At 37.0% G+C, this 8,772-nt stretch overlaps 1 pseudogene; it reads right to left on the minus strand.

Moving 5' to 3' along the window:
* Positions 1 to 4,506: 4,506 nt before the first annotated feature.
* LOC105503874 lies at positions 4,507 to 5,287 on the minus strand (annotated as a pseudogene).
* Between the last annotated feature and the right edge of the window lie 3,485 nt (positions 5,288 to 8,772).

Consider the following 8,772-nt stretch of genomic DNA (forward strand, 5'->3'; position numbering starts at 1 on the left):
ATAATGGTGACTGTTCTCTTTACTTTTTGCTTCAAATGATGCAGAAGTGTACATACTGTGGTAATCTACTTCTGTTTAGACCATTCATGCTTTCTTATTTTATACCATCTTGTAATACTACTTGATTATGTATTTTTTGCTAGATTATATGTTTTCTGTGATTGGGGTCTTGTTTTATTCCTTTTTATAACCTCCTTAACAGTGCCAAGAGCAGAGTAGGCTCTTAAAAAACACCTACATCTAAATGTACAGATGTAGTTGAAAACATCAACAGACTTTTCCGTAAAATCTGTTTTGTCAAGAACTGTTGGGACTTCAGTCCTCAGGATCTAATCCTAGATGTTGAGGGTGCAGAGTCATAAAAAATATTAAGGAAAATTATTATAATCAAAGAGTTTCAGACATCCAGTTCTTAACTTGGACTTTCTCTAATATCCTAATGTTGACTATTGCCCCAGTCAATGAATTCTCTCCCTCTGTATCTTCTAAAAGTTGATGTAATAGACAAAGCAAAGTTTTCTGAGAAAAAGCTAGAACTGAGATGCAACTTATCAGGCTTTGAGGTTTACATCACCCTTTGGTGTGTTGCCCAAAAAAATACAGTTTGCTTCAAAGAACTGACACAGCTTCCACAACAGCAAAGGGGCACACGCTGAGAGACTTCTGGTGATTTCTGACAGCTTGACCAGACGTGTCCCTTCCTTGCAGAGACTACATTGTAACATAAGCTTATGGTCTTTGCTTTGCATGAATGCCTTCTAGATTTGAAATTCATGAATATGTAAATCATGCCCCTGCCACCCAAAAGGGAAAGAAATAACAGGTACTTATGATTACTCATCTACCCTTACTACCTTGGGGTCTACTCTTTGTATATACTTCATTTCCTTCTTTCTTTTACTACAGAATCCTTGGAAAGAATAAGAGAAACCACTCCTCCTCTTTGAATTACTTAACACCATGTTTTCTGGTTCTTTCTCTCCCCCTTTTCTCTCAAAAAGAGATTCAAAATCTGAACCACTGTGATATCATATCACTAAATTTCTCACTAAATGTATGATCAGTTAAAAAAAACAACACATTCTTCAATCTAGGCAAAAAGCCACCATTTGAAACTGTCCTTCCTTCCTAGATTTATTAATGCCTGAATATATTTAGGTCTGTCCTGGTTATAGACATGGAGCTAGAAGTATTCTGTTCATTATTCAAACCCACCAGTATTTTGTTGAATACATGCATCTCTTTCTCCCTGTTTTGTAGGTCTTAGTGGAAGGAGATAAAAAAGTGGGAAAGTAAAAATAATAGAGAGAGTGAGCCAAAAAGACTAGAGGTAGTGGTCAGAGAGTGACCATCCTTGAAACTGTGATGCTGGAGGAGGTGCTGTTAAGGTGCTTAGAAAGTCTAGGGTGTTAACCGTGAGGGTGACTGTCTTGAGGACAGAGGGAGAAGATCACTGGATGAGGGGAGGTGGAGGAACAGAATGGCCAAGATATAGGAAGGATCATCTCTGTGGCTCTTGAGACATCAATAATTATGATAGGCATATTGAAGAGGTGACAGCAAGGGAAAAGGAAAAACATCAGGATATTTGTGACCAGGAGTGGTAGGCAAATGCAACAATGAGAAGGGTGTTAAAGCCGGAAAACAAGACATTCTAGGCTGGGAGTTTCAGGGAAGACAGAAAACAGATGATCAGAAATGACAACACAGAGCTAGGAGAACCCCTACCTCACCATGTGCCTCGTGGTAGAAGGATGCAGGGAGAAAGTGTCCCACCAGGAGAGGGCTGCAGGGTCCTCAGGTCCTTTTAGAGCAAGAAGCTGAAGGGGACTTTCAGAGAAGAAGCTGAGGGTTTGAGGATTTTGCTGAAGACTGTGCAAGAGCTACAGAGGGAACAGTGTAAAGGTTTCATCATTTGGAGTGGGGTGAGACACAGGGTCAGAAAGAAAGTTAGAGTACAGGGGATGAGAGACAGCTTGGGCATCCTGGGCTGCTTGTGGCAATGGATGTGAGCACATAAAGGTGTAATGAAATTGTTTCTGATGGTCTTTTGGCATATACTGGTGGTGAGGCTCTGAGAGTTGTAGGGAGGGTGGGGATGGAATGGGAAGCATGGCCACAAACAGGCAAAGCTTTGGGCTTTCTTTTGACTCCTGTCTATGGTGAGCGGGAACAAGGAGAAGGAAAGGGCGATCTTATCTGGAGCACCAGGGGTTCAAATGTACCTTAAAAAAAAAAGTAAACTTTATCTTAAAGTGTAGAAATGCATGTAGAAAAGTGCACAAGTCATAGGTATTGTGGCTTATAAGGTGAAGAACCTGTGTAACCAACAACCAGATGAGAAAAGAGAGCATGATCAGTATCCCAGAAGCTCCTACACAGCCCCACACAGCCCCTCCCAGGCAATAGCCTCCCTAAAAGTAAGCATTATCCTGAATCCTAAAACCATAGATTAGTTTTGTCTTGTTTTGCATTCTGTATAGATGGAATTATGCAGTATATATTCTTTTGCTCAGCATCATGTCAGTGAGATGAATCCATGCTGCATGTAGCCAAAGTTTGCTCACTCTAATAGTGTTTGTAGGGTATTGTAGAAATATACCATAATTTCTCTCTCCATTCCACTGTTGATGGATGTTTGGTTGTTTCCAGCTTTCAGTTGTTATGATCATTCTTGTACAAGTCTTTTACTGAACATATGTATGTATTTATTGTGGCATACCCCTAAGAGATAATAGGGTATGTATATGTTCAGTTTTGTAGATACTGTCAATCTCCCACAGTGGCTGTGCAGATTTGTACTACCACCAGATGTATAAGAGTTCCAGCTGTTTTTACAGTAATCTTAAATACTTTGTCAGTACCTATGAAGGTGGTTATACAATTTTCCTCTTTTGGTCTATGAATGCTGCTAATTGATAAACTTGCTGATGTTGAAACATCTTTAAATTCCTGGAATACATCTACTTAGTTTATCTTGTGTTTCTCTGTTATGTAACTAGATTTTACTCACTAATATTTTATTTAGAATATTTCCATTTATACTAATATCTGAGATTTACCTGTAATTTTTGGTTGTGTGTTATTTTTGTTAGTTTTTGATGCTAATATTATGCTAGATTTATAAAAGTAATTTGGAAGTGTTCCTTCTGAGTTCTGAAACCATTTAAATAGCATTGAAGTAATCTATTTCTGAAAGCCTTGGGAAAATTTTCCTCTGAAACTATGTAGACCTGGTGCTTTCTTGGGTAAGATATTGAGGGATTAGAGAATTGCATGAAGGTAAAGTTATTTTGCAACTTGTTATACTTCCTTTATGGTAATTGGTCTGCTTAGATCTTTCATCTCTTCTGGTGTCAGTTTTTGTAAATTACATTTCTTTATGAAAACATTTCATTTCCTTTTGTTTTTCAAATGTGTTTTTTAGTCATGGGCAATGTGGTTTATTTGGATTCTTTTAGTTTACTTGGTATTTGTGGTTTGTTTCACTTTTATAATATTTAAATTGTTATTTGTTCTTCCATTTATCTTGAATAGATTAGCTAATAGGTCATTCATTGTATTTATAGTGCAAAGAATTAGAAGTTACATTTAATTATAAGCTTTATTGTTTTCTAATTCTTTAACTTATAATTTTTTTTCTTTTTATTTTAAGTTCTAGGGTATATGTGCAGGATGTGCAGGTTTGCTACCTAGGTAAACATGTGCCATGGTGGTTTGCTGCACCTATCAACCCATCACCTAGGTATTAAGCCCAGCATGCATTAGCTATTTTTCTTGATGCTCTCCCTCCCGCAAACCCCTCCCCACCTGGACCCCAGTGTGTGTTGTTCTCCTCCCTGTGTTTATGTATTCACATTGTTCAGCTCCCACTTATAAATGAAAACATGCTTTTCCATTTCTTTTTCTTGGTTATCGTTGTTTTCTAATTTCTTGAATGGAATGCTTAATGTTTGTTAATATAAATATTTAAGGTTTTTGTCCAGTAAGCATTATCTTAGATATAACCTAGTGATTCAGACATGTAGTGTTTTTGTTATTGTCATTTTCCATATTTCTGGTAAATTCAAATTTGATTTTCTTTTTGACCCAAAAGTTGTTTATGAGAGAGTAAAAGGATTTCTAGGCAATAGAATTTTTGTTTTCCTGTTTTCATATTAATTTCTAGTTTTATTGCTTTGTGATAACAATTGTTATCAGTATAATTCTTTTTTTTTTTAAATTACCATTTCCTTTGTGATTTAATATATGGTTAGTTTTTGTGAGGGTTCCATGAAGGCTTGAAAAAAATTTATTTTCCTGTTTTCAAGGTATGGAGTTTAATGTGTTACAATTTAATTTATTAATTTTGTAATTTAGGTTTTCTACTTTCTTACACATGTTCTATTTATGTGCTTTCTCATGGACTGAGAGAAAAAATCAAAATATCATCCACTGATTTTTTTCATGATGTATGATCTTTAATGAAGCATGAAGACCTTTCTAACATGTCAACTAGAGACCGTTTCACCCACTGCTCTCTTCCACTGCCAGTCTCTTCTCTCTCTCTCTTCAGCAATGGTGAGGCAGATACCTTGTCCTCAGGCAAGAGAAATCCATGATTTGTTGCTTTTGCCAATAATATAAATGTTGGAGAACTGGGTGGCAAAGCTGTTGCTGTTGGCATCTTTTACATGAACCACATTGAAAAATCTAGGATGTCTTTCTCTGTTGGTGATCACACCAATTCTTCCCAGGTTAGCACCTCCAGCCACCATACACAGGTTACCAGTGTCAAACCTGATGAAATCAGTAATCTTGCCAGTCTCCGAGTCAATCTGAACGATGTCGTTCACCTTGATGAGGGTCAGGGCAGCAGATGATGCCAGCATCATAAGCTACCAGATCAGGGATTTTTCTTTTGTGTTTACAAAGTTTCTTCTCACTTTGAGTAACTTGGCCTCCTCAGGTGTAATAGGATCAACAGCAAGGTGACCCCTGGTGTCACAGATCAGACAGAAATTCTCTCTGGTCTTGTTCATGCTGATATCTAAGGAACCAGCGGCATAGGTTATATCAGTCGAGACCTTGTCATTGATCTTAATGAACTGCTGCATGCAGATCTTCTTTGCTTCATCTCCTGTCAGTGCATACTTAAGTCTGTTCCTTAGGAAAATGATGAGGGGGAGACTTTCAGCCTGTGGAGACTGGTGTATGGGTGGCAAGCAAACACACCAGTCAAAGTATTCAGCATCCAGTGCTTTGGGGCTCCTACCAACTTCAGATGCTTCTTGGCACCAAGAGCCATGGTTGCACTGGGCAGGGAAAGAGGACCACCATCTTCCAGTGCACAGAGAAATTGCGGCCCATATATCATTTCAAAGAAAGTGGTACTCTTTCTCCTATTTTCTGACACTTTTACTTTGAGTCATGAATGTTGAATGTTGATTCTAAGCTATTTGGTGCATAGGCATTCATAAATGTGATATATTCATTGTGAATAGTTCCCTCTTTTATCATTTAAAAAAGTGCCCTGCTATTATTATTTTTCTTCTCTGAACTCGACTTTGATATAACAATTAGAAACAACCCAGCTATTAATATTGAAATAGAAATTAAAGCCCAATTTTCAGTGAATGAACAAAGTATTTACTTCCTGCTCATGCCAAAGCCAGTGTGAACTGAGTTGCCTTGTTCCACCTGGTGGCTATGCCGTTGGGAGTACACGACAGGGAAGAGACACGTGGAGATGCACACTGGTTCTTACCTGTCTCAGCAAGGAAATGCCAGTCAATTCTCGGCGTAGTCTATTGGCTAGAATTAGTCATAAGTCTGTTTATTCCACAAGGAAGGCTGGAAAAGACAGGGAAGTCAATAAATATTTGGAAAGGACAAACTGTGTCTTCCACATTCCACTTTCTGTTTGTTAACATTGCTTAGACTATCTTTTATGTAGGTTTGACGCCTTTGCCTTTTTGGTATCTGTTTTGATTTTTGCTTTGTGCATCATAGAAGATCATATATTAGTTTTACCCATTTATATTCACTACTATGACAGATATTATGGCATATTATTTTATGTAATGCTTTCTAATTTTTAGTCTTTTTCTTAGTCTATTATCTATGATTTTCTTGATTCTTGTAGCTTTTTTTCTGATAAATTGGAATGTTTTTATTTTGTTCTAGTGCTTATATCTGCAATCAAAATGTTGCATAATACCCTCAGACTTCTGTTTCTTCAGAGAGTATCTGAAAATACATATTTCAACTGTACTTGTAACTCTCTACTATGAAAAATGATCTTTCCCTGCCAACTCCTAGTTTACTATTTTATCTTCCTTAGTACTTACTTTTAAATATTTTATACCTTTTTATTTCATTAGCTTTAAGTTAGTTATTTTAACCTCCCAACTGCAAATGATGAGAAAGTGAGCAGACTTACATTTTTACATTCTCTTCCTTTTCCTCTCCAAATTATTTGAAATTTACATAATTTCTACTTTGTATAATTGTTAGGATTTTTAACATTTACACTCTTCTCTGTTGACATACTTCCTAGATTTGTTTTGATCTTGATTGTACAAACAAATAGGGTTAAGTTGCACTGCTAGTCTTTTGGTTTTGCATGTGTGCACGCGTGTGTGTGTCTATCTCTTGGTTGGTCAAAGTTCAGGAGTTTAAAAAGGATGCTTAGTCAATCACAGCCAGTGAATATTGCACACATCTTGCTAGACTAGTATAAAAATCACTGGGTAACTATTGATTCTAATGACCTGAAAAGTATTCAGTTTTTGGTTTTGGTTTTGTTTTGTTTTTGATTTCTTGGGGGTGGGTTTTGCTTGTTGTTCTTTTTCATTTGAGGATTTTTGGGGGAAAGTTTATTTTTGGTTCCAAATAGAAAAACAAACCTATTTTGATCTTTAGTGCAAATGAGGGCTAGGGACTTAGCCTCCACCACCTCTACACTGCTTCATTCTGCCATTCGCTCACTGCAGCATATGCAAGAATAAAGCAATATAGTTTACTGCATTGTTTACTGAAGGTCAGCCATACTTTCTGTATTATATTGCACATGAAATTGTTTACAAAAGAAACACTAACTCATACTTCTCTTTATCTGTTGCAAGTGGCACCCAGGGACAGAGGGAGAGTCGGGGGCTGGTGGCAGAGGGGAGATTTTTTTCCCTTAAGTGTGCTTCACAAGCCAGGCTATCTTCCAAGGAAGGCAGGCAGTGAGTAGAGCAGAGGGACTGAGAGCACACTGAAGAGAGATGCTGGCGGGTTTCCCCACCCTCGCCCCAAAGCAGAAAACTAGCAGACGTCAGCTTAGCCCTGTCCTGGGCACAGACACTACATAAGGAGATGCTAGAAGTTAAGCAATATTTTAATACTGTAATATGCTTTTTTTCTTCTTTTTTCTTTTTTTCACCACCAAAAAAAAAAAAAAAAAAAAAAAGTAAAAAAAATAAAAAAAAAAAACATATAAATAAAATCCACCCCTCTTGGGGGTGGGAGGCAACCTTAATCCAAACATCTGGCTATGAAATAATTAGAATGTATTATCTCAGACAGGATTTCAGTTCTGGGAGGCAGGGGCATGATTGGGGAGGGGGCTGGAGGCTGAGAGACATAAGTTCTAGAAGGTTCTCTACTACTGTATTCTGTACGTAATGTACCATCCCGTGTGGAATCTGTGAGTGTCTTAAGTAGCATGGGCTAGCCAATCTGCCATTCATGGTGTATTGTAAACTCTGAATTCCGTATGTAATAGGATGTAAGTCTAAGCATTTCATGTGGACATAAATGTATCTAGATAAAACTTTCCCTAGCACTGTGGCTGACCTCAGCCTTACTTTTATACTTTAGTATGAAACTGATGAGAACTTTGGTAGTGATTTTTTTTTATCATATATACATACACATCTATCTGTCTATCTGCATAACTATGCATGCAGGTATGTATCTATCTATCTATCATCTATCTCAAGTATCTTTCAGGTCTTTGTGTGTGGCTTTCTGAAAGCCCTGTTGTACAAAATTACTATGTGGATGGCAGTCTCTCACATCACAGATGTGGAAAGTATAATTTTATATTTGTATTTTCAAATAAATAAGTTTGTGAAAGGTTTAAGAAAAAAAGGATGCTTGGGAACTAGTTCCTGAGCTCTTGCATGTTCAAAATTGTTTTCCAGTTGTCTTTATACATGAATGACAATTTGTCTGATAGAAAGTTCTTGGGGCAGCCTTTCTTTCCTTGAGAATCTGAAAACAGAGCTGTTGACTTCTGCTGTTACTGAATGTTACTGTGAAGAAGTGTGAGACCAGCCTATTATCTCCCCCTCATAGGTGATTTCCTCCAGGAAACTTACTTGAGTTTGACTGTTCTGGATCTGTTTTTCTTAGAACATGGCATGCCTTTTCAAGCTATAAAGTCTTCTTTTAGCTTGAAGTGATGTTTTGAAAATTCTAATTTAAAATAATTTGTTTCATTATTTTGGTTCTCTCCTTTGTAGTCTTTATATATTGGCTCACCTTCGCTTGTTTCCATATAAATCATTTTCCTTCAATGGTTTTAAACTTTCCTTTTTCATTTCATTTCTTTTTATTCATGTATCTTAATCCTGCCCTTTATGTTTCTTACTGTGCTTCTAGCAGGATCTGGGACAACTGGTGAAATGATTGGAGAAAAATAAAAACAAAACAAAATTATATCCCTACTTCCATCCCATCACACATATCCAGCTGGATTACAATATTAAATGAAGAAAAAAAAAGATTTTTTTTTTTTTTTTT

This window comes from Colobus angolensis, unplaced genomic scaffold, assembly GCF_000951035.1.
Source record: "Colobus angolensis palliatus isolate OR3802 unplaced genomic scaffold, Cang.pa_1.0 Scaffold885, whole genome shotgun sequence".
NCBI lineage: Eukaryota > Metazoa > Chordata > Mammalia > Primates > Cercopithecidae > Colobus > Colobus angolensis.